Genomic DNA, 15,437 nt, shown 5'->3' on the forward strand with positions numbered 1-15,437 from the left:
CTGCAAGACCTTATCTCACTTGAAGGAGACACAATGGGCAAATGTTTCCTCATGCACGCGTATCTCCACGGTGGACGCGATGGCATCTAGGCATTGTAAGCGAGTGGGACGTCGAGTACATCTCATCGGCCTCGGAACAAAGCAATAAATTGACACGTCCATCTATACGAAGGAGCCGCAGCCATTAGCAGGTGTGCCACGTTCTTGTGCGAAGTGCAACGCAGGAATTCCCGCTGTCAGGAGGAGTGGAGGTTAGTGTGCTTGTCTCGAATAATTTTTGTGCCTTAATGCCTGGGCAGAGAACCATCCGGTAGTTAATGTGCCGGATCCTGAGCGTTACTGTAACTGCACGAGAAAGACACATGTTCTTGACCGCTGCAGGTTTCCTGTTAGTTCGCTATGCCTTAAGTAATTGAGCTTAAATTTGTCGAGCTGCTGTGTTTGCCTCGTTGAATGTCAGGCGGTTAAATAGTTCATCCTGATGCTATGAACCCGCAGTTTTTTGTACAAGAGGTTCTTGGTCTCTCGCAGATAGGCCTAGAACGCGACGGAGCAGGGGTTTTATCCGCGTCAGTTCGAACTGCACATTGGCGGAACGTTTACTTTGTGGCGGGGGATTTTTCCGAATACGCATCTATTCGCAATTGCACGTCTAACTCCTTCTATGAATGTAAGGCTACACCCCAGGCTTGCTTTTTTTTCTTGGGTAAATGATGACTTCGACAAATGATGAGATTTTTAACTCTCGTATACGAACGCTTTTGCACCATAGTACCTCACGAGTATTAAAACTGAAAGCCACTACAGTGCGTGACTACAAAGGACGTCATTTGACTGCGGGGCATTTTTGTCGGTTTTCTATCAACCGCCTCCTCTGCCGCTCCCAAATTTTCTGCCGGGTGGGACATTATGATATATTGATGATGTGTGTCACCACATTTCTAAATTTTACACGAAATGGAAATCGTTTGTGCCGTTGTGTGGTTAGTCCTCTTTTATAACAGGCATCCTACCAGTCAGTTTATTCGCTCGCGCCTACGTAATTTTAATAAGCAGCCAGCGAACACGCGCATAGCTCGTATATCGGGAGACCCGAACTCGAAAGCGGATTTGAGGCGAGGGAAAGCCTGAGGAAAGTTAAAATTTGAAGAAGATTTCGTCTTTCGGCGAAACACTATGGTAACGACGCTGCGAATGCCGTAATGCTTGTTCGAGCGCGAATGTAGACAGTGATAGAAGAAGACAGAAAATGAACCTACTATTTCTGGTGCACTACCGCATAAACATTCATTTTGTTTGTCATCAATCGAAAAGCTTGGTCGTATGTGTGTTACGTACAGACGCTGGTGTTATCCTAACTGATGCGAACGTTATTAGCGAGTTGTTCGCGGAAGTACGTTAAAATTTTTAAAAGCATGCATCGTCTTCCAAAATTTTCTCTGATTTCACAGGACGGTGTGAACGCGGTTCTGCGTGGTCTAAATGCAGCTAAGAGCCCAATAATCCATATCTTCCTACAGCTCGTTTAACCAAGAGGTTGGTATGAGATTTTGCGAAAAACCGACTGGTCGAAAACAAAAAATGAAAAATTCCGAATTGATGCGATCTGTTTATGAAGGAAAACCGGGCCCCGAAAATTGTCCAAAGCGGACTGGGCGCGACTAAACCTGCAGAACTTTTTTTTCCCTATTTTTTTTCAGCACCCCCACAGATGACGACGGCCGCACAACGGGCAAAGAAGAAATGGCCAAACTTGGATATGCGACGAGAGTGTTCACAGTCAAAGGACAGCTGTTGGCTGTGCGACCGCCTTCCGGAGTGGAATGCTGCTCTCCGCATTTATTCCATCTTCCTCACTGAATCGCTTCCAGGAAAGATTTTCCTCACTGTTCATGGGACGCCGCCTGCAACCGATACTCAGCAAGATTGTCATCTCGAAGACAGAGCCGCTATGATTGCCTGGTTACTGAGGAAGCATCGTTGTATTGAAACTCTCAAACTGGGCGAAGGGAACGAACCGGGAAAACTGTGTATGGGGGTAGATCACATCGGTCCATTTGGAAACGTAGCTGTACCCAATCCAGTGGCCAACTTGAAGACGAATGTTCGTCACATCATCATTGCAAATCGCGCCCCCGACAAATGGGATTCTCTTCTCGACGCTATCGGTCCTATTGAGGAACTAGAAAGCCTCACGCTGCTGGGTGTCTGTGCTAGCCCTACCTCGGCTAGAAAGTTAGCTAAGCTGTTGGAAGACAATGCGAACTCCGTCAGGAAAGTTTATGTGCGGTGTTTACAAACTGACTACCGGGATGTTGATGCGGTCCTGGATGCCTTCGCGAGCAGCGGAGATACGCATTCCTCTGATGTGCTCATGAGCGGCATCGCGCACTGCCAAAACCTGACGGAATTAGTTTATTGTGAGAACTTAAGCACGAATGGGCTTAGAATCCTTGACGACTTCCTAAGCTCCAATAGGACAGTGAGGACATTTTCGTTCATACATAAAAAGGAAAGTCACATTGCGTTCCGCCACATCATGAGCGAAAACACAACCATAATTGAATTGGAATTTTCCTCTAAGCATAGCGACGAGGGTAGTATCAACGTCATCCTGAGGATTTTTGAAACCCACAGAAGCTTGGAGCGACTGACGATCGCCGGGGTATTACAGGGATCGAATCAACGACAGCTAAAATCACTGCTCTTAAATAACAGGACCATTCGTTCACTTATAATTAAGGGTGACACCATTTATTCCGACTTTGGAAAACTGATTTCAGAGGGACTATCAGAAAACAAGACGCTGGAGTTGCTGGACGTTTCCGAATGCCATGTGGAGTTTGGGTCAATTCTGGCTTTATGTGACGCACTCACAAAAAACACATGCTCAGTGAAGTTTGACCTTTTGGTGCCACCACCAATAAACAGGTAAGAAAGTTTTCGTGCGCCTTTGCACATTTCGCACAGCATGTATCGTGTTTGTACTTATTTGCATTTATCTGCATTGTGTGATACAATATCATGTCCCTTAAAAACGTTGTTTGATGCTCAATACATTCGTGGCCATGTAGAATGCGAAATCTGCAGCAAAATTGCGCTGGTAATTTTTAATAAATTTATGCAAGTGCTCGCTGCAGAGCCGTGCGTTCGGGTTCTTTTATATAGAAAGGCACTAAAAGCAGATTGCGTTAGAATAGAATCGGTCTGTCATGACTTGCACCTTCGGCCTTATGTCGCACTTAAAGTTGTCATATTGGCTAGGAAATCGGTCAATATCCAGCACTTCTCCCTCTGCTTTGTTCCTTCAGTGCGTAGAGCAGGAAGTGACAAATCACAAACAGCGAAGTATTACAATAGCCGCCTTATCATTTCCTTGTGGGCGTTAATTTTCTGCGTCGTTTGACATTAAAATGAGCTCGGTCAACGAGTTTAACATTTTTGAACGCCACCAGTTGCGGCGCAAAAATTGATCAGTCTGCGGTAATCACCGTTAAGTTTTTAAGGATGGTAGTCTTTCTTGCATTACGTAAGCGCGAAAATGTTATCAGGTGCAGCTTTCCCCAGGTTGAAGATCTTTCAGTAGCGTTCACACTGTAGGTATAGCACATAGGAAATCATATCATATAGGAAATATGTACGAAATAGCATAGAACTATACATAGCATATAGCACACACATCATATAGGAAATAGCATATGGGAAATATTCACTCAGAGATGCCGAAATGGGCGTGCCTCAAGGTTCTGTATTAGGCCAAATTCTTTTTTCTCTTTACATTTATGACCTTGCGTGCTCGCTAAAACACGCCAACACTGTTTTGTACGCGGACGATACAGCCCTTATGATGTCTAGTCAATCCTATCAAGAAGCAGAGTCGCTTGCTAGTCAGGAACTCCGAAACACCTTAAGCTTGTTTAAAGCTAATAAGCTCGAATTAAACAATACAAAAACCAAGTTTATATTATTCGCGTCGAACCAAAAAGTACAGCCCAGCCAATGCAGCTTTAACCTCAGAGAAACAACAATGAAACATACAGTAAAGCCCGCTTATATCGAACACGGATATATCGAATTATTGCCTATATCGAGCCCTTGTATAATTCTGGTAAAAATTTCATGCATTTAAAACTTTTTATATCGAACGCGATTTTGCTCACAATGAATGTATCGAACTCTCCCGCGCGGGATTTTTCGCTCTGATGATGATGATGATGATGATTGCTATTGGTTTCCCCTTTGAAGCGGGGTGATGACATGTCATTTTACCAAAAAAGGACTAATATAACCATGTTTTACACTCTTGGTTTAATACTAGCGCTGCTTAGGGCAGGCACTAAAGCTTATTAGGCACGAAATACTTTTTTTTCCCTGTTACAGGTGGTAACTGTCCTAGGCAATATTCCCCTCTCTGCTTTTCGTCCACCAGCATTCTAATCTTCTTTTCGTCCCCTCGACAGCCTTGAAGTTAACTTCCCCTGTGATACCCTTAAATCCTAGGGATTCTGGAAGCCCAATATTCCCTTCATGTAGATTTGGATTGATACCCTCACATTCTAACACTATGTGCCGCATAGTTTCTGTTTCTTTTCCGCAGGCCACGCATACCCCATCATTTTGTGAATACTTCCCCACAAAACTCTTAGTTCGCAGGCAACCTGCTCTAGCCTCAAAAAGCAAAGCACTGCCCTGGGAATTATCGTAGAAATTTTCCTTTCTGGTGTTCAATTTCTCAGCCCTGTACATCTCTAACGACGTTTTAGCTTCCATTTTTCCCTCCATTTATTCGTTTCAATCTGCCTTGCCTCTTTTTTGGTTACCTTGGCTGTTTTGGATTCCCCACTGTTCTTTCCGTATTTCATCGTTAGCCTTCTAGTCTTTCTTAACCACTGCGTGTCCACGCTTTTCAAGTATAGGTACCTAAAAACCTTAGCTGCCCACCTTCGTTGATCCGTTGCCCTCAACCTCATCTCAAAGAATATTTTACTCTTGGCTTCTCTAACTTCAAACGACGCCCAGCCCATATCTCCCTGAACTGCTTCGTTAGTTGTTTTTGCATGCGCGCCTAAGGCCAAACGTCCTACCGTTCTCTGGTTTACTTCAAGGCCTGATAGGACGTCTGATTTTAAGCAGAGTACAGCATTCGCAAACGTTAGACACGGAACCATTACTCCTTTTCACATTCCTCTTACTACTTCATATTTGTTATACCCCCACAGAGCTCTACGCTTCATTACAGCTGCGTTTCGCTTTCCCTTAACCTTAAGTTGCTCCTCGTGAGTTCCTAAGTAGTTATCCCCTTCGTTTATCCACACTCCCAAATATTTTTATTCCTTCACTCTAGGTAATTCGCCTTCCTGGATAGACACTATGTCAGTGGTAGCATCATTGAAAACCATTATTCCTGATTTTTCTGCACTGAAATTTAAACCGAGGTCGGTGGCTTCCTGGCCGCTAATATTTATTAGCCGCTGCATATCTCTTTGGTTATCAGCTAAAAGAACAATGTCGTCTGCGTATAACATTCCTGGAATATGCTGTTGTACCACTTCGCCTTGCAGTATATGGGTTAGGCTAAACCCTACTTGACTTTCTTCCAGTTTCTTTTCTAATCCTGCCATGTAAAGCATGAACAGTATTGGGCTCAAAGGGCATCCCTGTTTCAGTCCCCGATGGATGTTGACCTGTTGGGCGCATTTGACCTTCCCAAGTAAGGTGCACTCTATTGTCTTTATAGATTGCTATAAGGAACTGTACCAACTCGTCATCTAATCCCTGGAGTTTCAACATTCTCCACAGCCGTTCTCTGTTTACGTTGTCATATGCCCCTTTAATGTCCAAGAACGTAATCCATAGTGGTCTATTCTGTGCTTTCGCAATTTCAATGCATTGCGTTATCACGAACAAATTGTCATCCAGTCGCCTGTCTTGTCTAAATCCATTCTGCAGTTCCCCAAGTATTTCATTTTCTTCCATCCATGCTTGAAATTCTGTCATTACTAAACAGCACAACAAAAACACGGACTTTCGCTGAGGTACACAGGACGAGGGCTGACTTTCAACTGAACTTTTATTTAAAAAAAACACATATTTATATCCCACACACCTACACACACGTGCTATAAATGCACACAACAAAACAAGCGACTCATCATATCGGTGCTATGACGCGCCACACACGCTCTACAAATTCCCATTAAGAACACACGCACTTGAAATGATAATAAGCCCTCTCAAGCCATGACACACGTGTTGCGCCCCCAGGTTACTTTCTATGTTGCGTTCCTTCCCCCTTGTAGAAAATCAAGTTCCTTGGCTGACAGAGCAACCGAAGGTACGCTGACGCATTTTTCCCCCAACCTAGCAATTTTCGCTGCCTCCACTATCTCCCTTGTCATCTGGTCACTATGGCGCTGAATGACTTCGCATTTGTCGAACATGGGAATGCACTTTCCGGTAGTGCCTTTGCAATCTCGGCAGTGAATGCCTAGCTGCCCTTTGACACTTGTGCGTACGTTGTTGCTATGCTCCCGGAGCCTTGTATTAAGACACCTTCCCGTCTGGCCCACGTACTTTTTTCCGCATGGCAAAGGAATCTCATAGATTACCGACTTTGCGCATGGGACGTACTTCGTTTTGTGCTCAATGGAGCACTTGTGTGAATCCTTTCTCGGGAGGTACGTCTTTTTGCAAATGGCCCCCAGTTTGCGGTGGGCGGAAAAAACCACTTGTACGTCAGCGGCATTCCCTATTTTTTTCAGCCTATGGGCTATATTATGTATGTATGGAATCACTGCAACCTTCCTTTTTTTCTTTTTCCTTTTCTACCACAACCGTGGCCTCACCCTCGCTCCGGCGGCGGTTCTTCTTCAGCTCCCTCGCCCTCGCTCCGGCAGCGGTTCTTCTTCATACATACATAATATAGCCCATAGGCTGAAAAAAATAGGGAATGCCGCTGACGTACAAGTGGTTTTTTCCGCCCCTCGCAAACTAGGGGCCCTTTGCAAAAAGACGTACCTCCCAAGAAAGGATTCCCACAAGTGCTTCATTGAGCACAAAACGAAGTACGTCCCATGCGCAAAGTCGGTAATCTATGAGATTCCTTTGCCATGCGGAAAAAAGTAGGTGGGCCAGACGGGAAGGTGTCTTAATACAAGGCTCCGGGAGCATACCAACAACGTACGAACAAGTGTAAAAGGGCAGTTAGGCATTCACTGCCGAGATTGCAAAGGCACCACCGGAAAGTGCATTCCCATGTTCGACAAATGCGAAGTCATTCAGCGCCATAGTGACCAGATGACGAGGGAGATAGTGGAGGCAGCGAAAATTGCTAGGTTGGGAGAAAATTGCATCAGCGTACCTTCGGTTGCTCTGTCAGCCAAGGAACTTGATTTTTTACAAGGGGGAAGGAACGCAACATAGAAAGTAACCTGGGGGCGCAACACGTGTGTCATGGCTTGAGAGGGCTTATTATCATTTCAAGTGCGTGTGTTCTTAATGGGAATTTGTAGAGCGTGTGTGGCGCGTCATAGCACCGCTATGATGAATCGTTTGTTTTGTTGTGTGCATTTATAGCACGTGTGTGTAGGTGTTTGGGATATAAATATGTGTTTTTTCAATAAAAGCTCAGTTGAAAGTCAGCGCTCGTCCTGTCTACCTCAGCTAAAGTCCGTGTTTTTGTTGCGCTGTTTAGTAATGATGGATAACCAACTCGCCCAATACTGCACTTTGTTTGAATTTCTGATTTTATGGCCTGCATTACGAATCTATACACCACTGACGTTACTCTGAGTGGTCTGTATGAATCAATACTGGCTTTGTCTCCTCTGCCTTTATATATAATATTCATCCTACTTTCTAGCCAGTCCTCTGGTATCTGTTTGGTTTCTATCACTTTATCTATTGCCCTTATAAACGATTCCTTACTTTTAGGTCCAAACAGGTTTATCAGTTGCATTGGTATTCCGTCTGGGCCTACTGCTGTCTGGGGGGAAACCTTTTGCTCTGCTTTTTTCCAATCAAGGTTGCTCAAACTTATTTCCCTGTCCGCAGTCTTCTGTGGCACTGATGTTATCGGTGCAGGTTTTCCTACCACTATTGTCCTGAACTTCTCACTAATCACTCGATGAATATGCGCCAACGCCTGCTCTCCTTCTAAATGTTCCCCCTCCTCATCAATCAGGAATTTTTTATGGTTATCGTTTTTTGAGCTTAGTGATTTTACATGGTTCCAAAACTTCTTAGATGCGCTTTTGTCTTTCTTCCGTATTTCTGCCATCCATTGCTCGCTTTTCTGCTTGATCTTTGCTTGCACCATTTTCTGCACTTCTAGTTTTTTCCCACGGTAGATATCCCATTTCTCCTTCACTACCTCCGGTTCCATACCAGTTCTTTTTGCTTCTCTATGTTCTCTCGATGCCTTTCTTCGCTGGTGAATAGCCTCTTTTATTTCCTTATTCCACCAGCTTCTCGGCTTTCTCTTCCCTTTCCATCGGTTTCGTTGCTTTGCTTCATTCATCTTACCCTTTATGACCCCAATAATTTCGTCGTAATCCCAATTTTTGCCTGGGTATTTATTGATTTCATCTTCCAATCTATCAGCGATGATCTTTAACTGCTCATTATTCAAATTAATTCCTCGTATTCTATCTAATTCTACATTTGTCCGGGTTGCACCCCCAAAGTGCAAGCTAAACCGCTTGTGGTCGCTTCTTAAGCTGTCTGTTCCATTTTCATCTATCCTCATTTCCCGCAGTCTTCCGTATACTGTCTCGGATACTAAACTGTAGTCTATGCTGGACTGTACGTCTGTTACCGCTTTCCCACGTTATTTGTCCGTCACACTTGCTTTCCGTGTTTACTATTACAAGCCGGTTTTCCTGACATAGATCTATCACTAGAGAACCATTGTGGTCTGTGTATCCGTCCAAACCTTCTATATGGGCATTCATCTCCAACTATGATTATTTCGCCCGAATCTTTGAACTCGTTTATATCACTTCTCAAACAGTTTACCATTTCCTCATTTTCCTCCCTAGCACTACTACCGGTCCACAGATACACCACTCCTAACCATGTATTTTTCCCCTCTATGGTGCCTCTAACCCATAGATGCTCTTTACAGCTTTCATGCACTCTGCCAGTCGGTCCCGTGTTTAATGAGCATGCCAAAGCCTCCCCCTTTCTTCATTCCTGTGGTCCTGTTGCAACCTTCCCAGACATAATTGTCTATGATAGGTGGGGCTCTCCTTAGGCATGGAGCAGGCTTTCCCGCAATACATCGGCGCGCAGTGGTGGCGCGGATGTCGCTTGCGACTCCCGCGCGAGCTTGGGCGGGTCCAAACCGGCCGTGGCAGAGTGGACCAGCTCCACGCACGCTTGCCGTTGGAGCCGAAAGCGCCACATTGGGCGCTGCGGGCTGCATTGTCACCGAACTTCAAGTCCGCGCCAGTCGCTGCCCGCACTTGCTCTGTTCGCTGGGTTTGCCGGTATTCGCTTGTATCCATGCTTGTCTCCGCTCTGTCGAAGACACCGAGGACTCCGTACCGCTTCCGAGCACGAGCGAAGCCATCGCTGCTGTGGCCCTGCTACGGCGATACTGCAGTGCCATTGAGGGCAGCGGTTTGTGCTTGTAGACTGTTTAGATACCGTGTAGCAAGCAGTCACCAGCAACGCGTTGTGCTCCAAGAAGCAGGCTACACTCACCCAGTTCTTCCGCCCCAATAAATTAGTAATTTCTTTCAGAGAAAGGTCGTATCAATAGTGAACTGCAGGGTGGTAAGAGCTCAGCGTTAGCTCGTGACTTCCTAGGCAAGATTGCTCTCATATAGGTTTTTTTGTGCTTCACTTTCTATATCGAATTTTTGATATATTGAACTATTTTACAATTCTCGCGCTGTTTGATATAAGCGGGCTTTACTGAAGTACAGCTTGTTGTTGGGCTAGTTGGTGCTGCATTTCAACGGTGGAAAAGCAATAGAACAAGTTACCACCCATAAATACTTAGGTATAACTTTAGATACGTCTTTGCACTGGGCCTCTGATACAGAACAACTAACAAAGAAATCAGGATTTGGATGTTTCACGCTGGTAAAGGCATGCAAACATTTTTCTTCGCACACTTTACGCCTCATTTACTTTGCCGTGTTTTACAACCACATGACCTACTGCATTGAGTAGTGGGGGTTCACGTACCAGTCCTACTGCGAATGGCTGTGTTATGAAGAAAAGAGCCATTAGAATATTGGCCGGAGCGCCGAGAAATTAGCCATCAGGTACACTCTTCGCCGAATTTAACATATTGCCGTTTGATAGAGTCAGGAACTATAAAACTGCTGTAATTATTCACAAAATAGCACAAACAATCCGTACCACTTGTCAACTCTAATTACTCCCCAGCCAGATACAAGGCATGCTGATCATAAAAAACTTAACCTGCCAATAGTACACAATGTATACAGTCAGCGCCTCTTGTCCTTCACGGGAGCAAAAATATGGAATAACATACCAAACTCCATCAAAACATCACCAAATATGTTGCCGTCCTTAAAACGTTACTTCAGAATTCAAGCACAATGAACCAGAACCGTTAATTTGAATGCAAGTATCACTACTCTGAAAACACACTAAACAGTGTAACTTGCTGCCAATTATTATTTTTGCTTGTTTGCGACAATAACCATTTCTGCCCAGGATTGTATATTTCAAAATATTTCGGTAATGAATCCAATACTAGCCGTACAGGCCACGGATCCAGGTGCTTCATCAAGATGTTTTTGTGATGTCTTTCGATGACATAAACGACTTTGTTCTGTTCTATTCTATTCACCGGAATGCAAGATATTTGCCCACAGCTAATATTGAAAATGAAAATTGCCTTGTTCGCAGTTTCAAGTGCAACACGTTCAGCGACCAGGCTCCAGAGGCAATGAAATTATTTCATTGAAATGTATAGCAAGCAAAATTTTACGAGCGATTTGGACAAAGAATTTTGAGTCCGGAAAGAATTTTTAGAGGCCTTATGTCAATGCCAACCCCTTGCTCAATGCGAAACATCGTTTTCCAGCAATGGGTTAGTGGGTTCTCGAAAGTTCGAACGAGAAAGCTGGTGTTGATCTGCATGTATGTCACTCGAACCAGCAAAAAATGGTGCAGGTGTGTCTCGTCGCTAGTGGATCGCTGACTCCGTGTGTTGAACAATTAGTGACTTACCCATGGATACCACGGGGGTCACGTGATTCACATATTTCTAGTGATGCTAAGGCGACCTACACAGGGATTTCGAATGGGTCAAACTAATGCGATATTAGACGTGCTCAAAGGCACAAACCTGCTTACTAAAGCTCTCTAATGTTAATATTTACAAGTAAAAATGTGAAACAGTTACACTTTTGTGCATTTAATGCTAACATGACTGCAATTTTATTCCCAGCTTACCGTGTGAGGAACGTGACAAATTCTGGGACACGCTGGCCACAGAACTACGCCAGAAGAACTTGTACGGACGCGTGCAACTGGAGTGGACTAATTATGACGCTGTGGGCCTCGCTGATTTGCTGCGTTCCCGCCTCAACGATTTAGAAATCAAAACTGGGATGCTGGTCCAGGAAAATTTCGGGCTTCTGTGCGAGGCGCTGTCTTCAAGCTGCCTGGTCCGCAGCCTGACATTGTGTTTTTCGGGAGAGTCCGAATACGTGAAAGCGCTGTCTGATGCGCTCATAGAAAATGCATCCTTGAAAAGCGTGAAACTGATTGAAAATGTAATAAGCTGCGGTTTGGCAGCGAAGGTAGCCCAGGGTCTCCAGTACAACACGACCGTGACGTACCTGAAAATTGAGTGCCGTGAAATGAACCCTGAAGATGCCGAACTTTTAAGTGATCTGATTGCTAAAAATAGATCCCTTAATGGTGTCGACATCTCAGTGATGTGCCCCGCAGTGAGCCCTGAATGCATTGCTATTCTCTCCCGGGGAGTGGTTCAGAACCCGTTCATAACTTCCTTCAATATCGACAGTGTTCACGAGGATGCTGACATGACAGAAATCAATTTTGCACTAATGGGGAACAATGTGTGCCTTAACCGTGCCGTGCGCTTCGTGCTTGGGCAAAACACTGGGGAGCTGTGCGCCGAAGCTCTCGAGCTTTTCAAAGCTCAGCCGTCGCTGATTGGGCGTGTGAAGGAAGCGTCGGGCATGTCTTACAAGGACGCAAAGGTTGCCGTCTTGTCAGCTGCAGCTAAATTAGACATATGCGGTGTGAATCACAAGAATAAGTTCATTCCGTGCGCAACAGGAGTCGTGTACAAAATACCGTTTACCTGTGGTCACGTGTACATAGGCCAGACAGGCCGATGTGTAAACGACCGGTTGAAAGAACACTATCAGTCAGGTGACCTGAGAGAACACTCTTGCTGCGACCGTTACAATGGGTTCCATTGTTGGCCGGAATTTAAAAACACTGAAATCCTCGCGAAGCACATAGATGCGCTGACTAGGAAAATGATTGAGGCCTATCATATAAACAAAAATGGCGAGGAATGCACTAGCTCGCCCTCGATTTCTCTGACTAAGACAAAGGCGTGGCGTCGTGGCTCAGTCTGAGTGAGAGTTTTCAGTGTGCGCAAAGTTCAGTACTTGCTCCATAGTTTCTGTTTATTTGTTACCCTTTTGGACCTGTGTTCTGTGTAACGCGTACGCGAATTTGCGAGACTGTATATATGTGTTTCCAGTAAAGATTATTTTAGAGACCACATTCATGGCTTGTGTTCCTAGACCCGTTGGCAATGTGCAAGATCAACCAGTTTGAATGCCTTCAAAAACACACAACCAAACCCTCTTTGCCATTCCTGTTGGTGTCGTAGTACTTCGGATCTCAAGGTCTGTGATCATATTGTGTATTTATTGTACATTTTGTGCACAGTGCTACGCGGTTATTGGTCATAAAAAAATATATATATACTGGTTGGAAGGTACTTATAACCAGTGGTTACGTCTATCTTGTGGTATGCATTCTCACGTGTTGTATTGATAATAAATAAAGTTTTGGGGTCTCAAAAAACTTGCACAGATTGATTTTTATTTTCGTTATGTTTGATTCGCATATTACAACGCTGACTGGTATGATAGAGATAAAGGCAAATTCGGGAAAAATGAGGCCGTGATGACACAAAAAAGCGAAGGAAGGGAAAAAGTTCGATGTATTTGTGATGGTGTCCACTTCACAAGCTTTTCTCAACCGCGCCTTGAGCCATTGATGTCACTGTGATGGCTACGTAAATACCGGACTTGTAAACCTGGCTGAAAATTCGTCTTGTTCACACCATAGAGTTTCATACAATAACAACTAGACAGGAATCTGGCGCTGCGATCGTGCGCCTCAATGGGCGTCATGGGTAGTTCTGGATTCGGATTGGCGCTCGATGGCTTGTGGAAGTTATTTAGGACTGCAGGCAGTTTCGTTTCGTTTTAGATTTACATGAACGCATTTGCCTACGCGGGGTGTTGGAAGAAGCTATCGAAAATACGTTTCTCCTTGAACTGCATGCCACGCGCGCACTGACGCCGCCCTGCATGGAATGTTTTATAACCAGAGTTGCGAATTGGGTGGGTTATCAATTCATTGCCGGCACAGCGAATATGAAAACACAAATGACGGCGTTCTGTGCGGCAAAGTTGTCTGCGAATTAGGAGTTGCGGCGCTGCTCATTCGGCAGAGCAATGTATTGTCGAAACTGACGACGCTTGCGAATCGCTTGGAACAGCCACATATTTCGTGCGAACGCCGGCTCCTACGGCGTAGACCAGCAGTACCGGCGGCTGATAGGAACGCACCTTGAAGAATGTCACTAATTCAGGCAAGAATAACTTCTCCAAATGTAATAGTTTTTTTTTTTTTGATGAGCACAAAACTTTTCTCTTCCTATTACAAACAACCACCGCCGAAACATTTACAAGGACTTCTTATAGAAGTCCGCGTCCTGCTGTACTTGGCGGAAAATCGCAAACCTTCTCCCCAGGCCTCCTCGACTCCGCGTCAGCTTTTTTATTAAACGCGGCGTTTTATTTCGTACAAAACTGGATTTTCTTCACTACCTTTCTTGTTCGCCATGTAATTTGTAAACGGACAACCGGGCAATAAGAGCTTTTTTTTTTTTTCAAAAAACACAATTTGCGCAGCCAAAGGCCCGTTTCGATCCTACGCAATCCGGTTCCAGAACTCATTCCCATTGATGCGTACGCGCCGCTGCCATGTTCGTGTTGACACTAACGGCAGTTTCCCCTCTAGTTAATATTGTATGAAACTCTATGGTTCACACGGTACTCCCATTTCAAATTCAAATAGAAGCTCGCAGGTCACCAGATCACGGCGATCAGGCATTTTAATGAGCAAGAATAATTGGGGTACCACGCACGCACGCATGCACGTACACACACCGTTGTGTGGTTGTGTGTGACTATTCTCCAGTTTTTCGACGCTGGGGATGGGAGAATCGTGGAAGCCTTGGAGCGGCCGGAGAGAAGGCACCATCCCCCTCGCTCATCAGCCAGGGCACGTTATGGATCACGCGGAAAGCCGTCCAACGCGCAGGAAGCGTTCTGGAGAGACTCGACGAAGCGACCACCAGAGGAACAGGAGCCGAAGGAGCTGGCTCTTCTCAGCTAGCGTCGAGCAACATCGTTCACCGGTAGCGCCGGAGTCAAGCGACTCATCAGCTCAAGCAACGCGGGACCCGTCGACGACGCAGAAGATGGGAGCACGAGGATGGTTCGGAGAATAGACCCCCCCTGAGGATTACCGCCCGTTGCCCTCGCCTGTTGCCTCACTCCCACTTCGGCGCCATTGCCACGGCTGCCTTGTGTAGCGGATTCCACAGATAATTTACACAGATGATTATTTGTTACCATTCGAGACGTTAAATTGCATGGGCGAGTCTTTGGAGCTTGGTAAGAAACTGTTTCTATGCCCCAGGCAAACCATGATGCGCAAACAACACTGCATCAGCTGTGTAGCCTGTGACTTTATGCACCTGAAAGAATGCTGGACAAAAGATCTATACATTTTCCTGGGTGCGTTAATTGCCGTATTCATGGGTGGTTGTGGCCATTCCTATACCAGGGTAGCCCTTTACCGTCCTACATCACTTGAAAAGAACATGTGGACTACAAACGAAGACGTCAACGAACGTAATTTGTCAATCACGGCTGTTGTAATTGGGTGCGTTTCCTATGTGCAGGTGCCGGGCATTTAAAGGAATCATCGCATTTTTTTATCACAAAATACATTACGCAAAAGAAAGGAACACTGAACGAGCGTCTTTAAGAAATCATATAGGAATCATGGAATAACTGCCGCGCAAAAGACAATACACAAAATAAAGAAACACAGGACGAGCATTTTAAAGAAATCTTAGAGGAATCATGGTATACTTACAGCGCAAA

General features: G+C 45.1%; 1 protein-coding gene and 1 long non-coding RNA gene across 3 annotated transcripts in view; both read left to right on the forward strand.

Annotated features, from left to right (window-relative positions):
* Positions 1 to 15,437, forward strand: part of LOC144143541 (stress-induced-phosphoprotein 1-like) — an 85,819-nt gene that overhangs the window by 54,888 nt on the left and 15,494 nt on the right. The gene's annotated exons all lie outside the window — the stretch shown is intronic.
* Positions 100 to 13,040, forward strand: LOC144143539 (uncharacterized). Its single transcript, XR_013317124.1, has 3 exons — positions 100 to 251; positions 1,701 to 2,931; positions 11,432 to 13,040. It is a non-coding gene; the product is annotated as an uncharacterized LOC144143539 (long non-coding RNA).

The sequence above is a fragment of the Haemaphysalis longicornis genome, unplaced genomic scaffold, assembly GCF_048455015.1.
Source record: "Haemaphysalis longicornis isolate Haplotype H1 unplaced genomic scaffold, Haemaphysalis longicornis Haplotype H1 scaffold_6, whole genome shotgun sequence".
Lineage (NCBI taxonomy): Eukaryota > Metazoa > Arthropoda > Arachnida > Ixodida > Ixodidae > Haemaphysalis > Haemaphysalis longicornis.